The sequence below is a fragment of the Triticum dicoccoides genome, chromosome 6B (genome assembly GCF_002162155.2).
Source record: "Triticum dicoccoides isolate Atlit2015 ecotype Zavitan chromosome 6B, WEW_v2.0, whole genome shotgun sequence".
In the NCBI taxonomy this organism is placed as follows: Eukaryota; Viridiplantae; Streptophyta; class Magnoliopsida; order Poales; family Poaceae; genus Triticum; species Triticum dicoccoides.
Window position 1 is genome coordinate 87,601,017 of NC_041391.1, and position 4,421 is coordinate 87,605,437.

General features: G+C 36.7%; 1 pseudogene; it reads left to right on the forward strand.

Annotated features, from left to right (window-relative positions):
- The first annotated feature begins 1,123 nt into the window (after positions 1-1,123).
- LOC119320815 lies at positions 1,124-3,720 on the forward strand (annotated as a pseudogene).
- Positions 3,721-4,421: the final 701 nt, after the last annotated feature.

Genomic DNA, 4,421 nt, shown 5'->3' on the forward strand with positions numbered 1-4,421 from the left:
CGGGCGCACGAACGTGCGCAGGGAACGGGGCGGCGCCCGAGGTCAACATGCGAGGCCAGATGGACGAGGCCGCGCAGATCCACATGTGGGATTGACGGATCTGGCATGGCTTCTTGCGGTGGCACTTGAAACGGCCGATCGCTGAAAATTACCAGGTCGGCGGCGACCTCCTATTGCACGCAGAGAGAGAGAGAGAGGAGGAGGAGGGCACGCAGAGAGAGGATGCACAGAGAGAGAGGGGAAGGGTAAAATTGTCCAAAAAAATGTCTGACTAACGGGCAAACCCCTTTGACTGGATGGAATTGGGGCGGAAGGGAAAAAGCATAAGGAGGCGAAACGCACTTGGGCAAAACCAAGGGTTTTTTGAAATTAGGAGCAAAACTGCAGCGGAGGACACAACTAAGGGCACGAAATTAATTCTCCCAATTATTAAAATTGTGGTAGGACCGGAAGCTTATATATATATATATATATATATATATATATATATATATATATATATATATATATATATATATGGATGTTTATGCATTATAGAATATTGACCATTCAAGGTTTACATGATGAAAGAATGTCAAGCTTTTAGGGTTGACCCTTCCCTAGCCCACTTTGTATATTGATCTATGTAGAGTTACATAACTCGGGCCGAATTAGGTGGGCTTGCCCTGTTGATCTGGCCTGGCCAACAAGAAATGGAGCTCCTTCTCCGTTTGGTTGGTAGAGTCTAGGTACCATATCCTTGTCACCATTTAATTAGGGATAACATTTTGATTTATATCTAGGAATGGATGGAGTAGAGTATAAGTAAATCAATCCCATTAGTATGATTTCTCCCAATGAATTTGTTGCAATTATGAAGATTTTCTTGTGCATTAAATGATTGACATATTTTATACGACATTAACACATTGAAATCTATGTAATTAATGAGAACGAGACAATGAAATATGTACCATATCTTCTGTAAGTTAATAATATGCATTTATGTGCATATATCAAATCTGATTCTTAGGTCAAAAAATGCATTGCGTGAATTGTAAGTATTAAAATTGTGATAGGATCGGAAGCTTATATATATATGTATGTTTTACGCATTATAAAATATTGACCATTGAAGGTTTACATGATGAAAGATTGTCAAGCTTTTAGGGTCACTCTTCTCTTGGCATATCTTGTTCTAGTCACCAGAGGAAAAGATGTCAGTGCTACAGAAATATGGGTAAATACTAGCAAGATCCAAAATAATAATAAAACTATTCTTGTAAGAGGTATTCATCTTACTCTATATATTTAGTATCATTTTTGGAGGCTAACAAATAGATGGTTCCAACTAGATGGAAGGAGGAGATGTCGTTGACTGCGTTGATGTGAATCTTCAACCAGCTTTTAACCACCCATTATTGAAAGACCACAAAATTCAGGTAAATTACTTTCATAAATATATGGTTTACAATTATGTTTTGTCTCAAACTAATGTAGATTGATGTTCGGGGACATAATGATTGTATTTTTTCTCATATACATGAATGCTAGGCATGAAGAAAATTATGGGAATCGGTCATGATTTTCATGATAATACAATGCTTTGAATTATAATTTTTCATATGGTTTCTTCTGCTACTCACTTTTAGTTTTGAGAATCATAATTTATATTGGCTCCTTACATTGACTATAAGGTGATCAAGGTTTTCTTGTCAAATAGATGGAACCAAGCTCCTTTCCAAATGGACTAAATATCACATCTCCGTTCCTACATGATGTATTTGAAGCACATCCGCCTATCGTTGAATGCCCAAGAGGAACGGTTCCAATACTACGTAACAGTAGAATGGAGCATATAGCAGGACAACTCTATATTAATGGAGTGATTAGCAAGGATAATCAACAAGAGGTGAATTTTCTAATATTTCATTTTCAAAACAATCTCGTTATCATCATTAAATACGAAACTAGCACGTATCTATTGCACACATAATGAAATGTAAACATAGCTAACTAAATACAAGGCAACATATACAAACTAAAATTCTAAAAGATTATTCTAGTGCAGAGGCATCTTTGAGTGCTGACATTTAATCTTTTAGTGAGGGTTGTAAGATAAAATATATGCATGTGAGCAACTCAATTTATAAACGGAGCAATCCACTCAGTAAGATGAATGCTTAGAATATACAAATGACATCTTTATTTAAAAATTGAACAATACATTTTCCATTTTCCATTCAACAACATAATATGTCATGTGTTGACGTTCTTTCAGTGGTATCTGAAGGCATTTCATTTGTTTTACCATGTTTCTCCACCACTTCCTGATGTGTTTTACCTATGTTCCATTTTACTCTCATCTTGCAACATAAAGATGTAATGTGTTGGTTAAATTTAATTATTACACTAACTCGTGTTAACTATTTTCGCTTGTAGGTGGCAGGAATCAAATATTATGGTGATGTATATGGGGCGTGAGCTATAATAAATGTTTATGAGCCAAAGGTGAAGAAATCTAGTAAAGATCTCAGTGCAACAAGTATTCAAATTGATAACTTCGGACCAAATGGCCTTGATAGTATAGCTGTTGGATATTCGGTAGCTCCAAACTTGGCTGGTGATAGCTCGGCAAGGTTTCATGTTTCTTGGGTAATCAGTGATATTTTTTGACACACATTCTATTATCAACTATGGATATATTATAATGAAAAATTGCAAATATATAGTTTTTATTGATCCTTAAGCAAACATGGGTGCTAGGGTGAAGAAGGCGGACAAAGCAAGTCATGCTATGATCACACATGCCCTGGTTTTGTGCAAGTAAACCACAACTTTGTTCTTGGAGGAAGATTACAACCTGTTTCAGTCTATAATGGAAAACAATATGTGATTACGGTCCTTATTTACAAGGTACACTCTTATTTTTCTAAATTTAGTTTCTCATGAGGGTTGTATTATGAGCATAGGCGATATAGGTAGTTCACTATGATATCGATTGAGTTACTTAACATAATCATTATTGATATGCTTCCTATCGTCTTACACCTGCATATTATCTTTTGACACAAATTTGATAAATCAGAAATATGATGGCTTAAAGCTAAACTCCTAGATTATCATACCATAGAAAAAGAATCTAGAAATAATTTCAACTATTAACATATATATTTTATTGATTAGAAACCCATGTTATAAGATGATATATATCTTTAGAGGAATAGAAACAAATGCATGCTATAATATTTAGCATAATAGCCTTGTATGCATTAATAGTCTTTCATTATGTGTCTTGAATTATTTTAGGACTTAATGACAAAGAACTGGTGGGTAACATATGGTGAAGACAATACACCCATTGGATACTAGCCAAATTCACTATTCATATACCTTAAGGACAAAGGTAATTTCACATTATGGGGTGGCTATGTTGCGGGCCCGACGGCTTCATCAGATTCTCCACAAATGGGTAGTGGGCATTTTGCCACTGAAGGTTATGGAAAGGCAGCTTTTGTAAAAGGCATCCAAATTGTTAATGAGAACGGCCACCTTGATATTCTAAATGTGAACAAAGCCCTTGTAGTCAGTAGTGATTCCACGAAATATACAGTTGCTGTCTATGACTTTGATAAGTATGGTATGCATACGTTCTATGGCGGGCCAGGTAATTTAGTCTAAAAATGTACTCAGCAAACTACAATAAAGTCATTATTATAGTCATTGAGTTCGACTTAGAAATTTTTCATGCAAAATGTTGTAATTTGGTGTTAAGCCGAGAGGTCCCATGGAGGCTCAAGGCAATTTTTTACACACATCATCTCAATATTTTTGTTAATCCTGGAGGCTCCGAGGCATTTTTCTGCAACACATTGTTTTGACTATAGAAGTTACATATGGCCAAAAAAGCAAAGTTGTTCGTTTCGATCAAAAGCACAACTTTCATGTTGAGTGCTTCCCGTTTGAGGTCATCTTGAGAACGATTTCATGCCTACCCAAAACTAGATCAATAGTTGTGTTTGTTTTGTTTTGCAAAAGCTTACTATTGTATATGCTGGTTTGGGTTGCCACATATACAAACTATCTCAATGCAAAACAACATCACAATAGAGCAACAAGCTAAGTATAAGCGGTTTCACAAGATGTGGGTGTATGCGTAGCTTGAGGCCTTTGTGTTGAACCGTTGAGCCTTCTTAATTAGCAAGTCTCCTTCAAAATTATGTCTGGTAGGCCTGGCCGGAATATACCGGCACTTATGGCGTCCGCGCAAATGGTACACGGTGCACACCCCGCGATTTAACTAGGCCGGCCCATAAAGCGACCCACTTCTAGTTTTTCGGTAGCTTATGAATAGTTTTGGAAGGGCACGACTTACTGAAGGGCGAAGCGAGGTGGGCCAGCCCATTCGGGCGATATGCCACAGCCTGTTTTTCTGTTTTTTA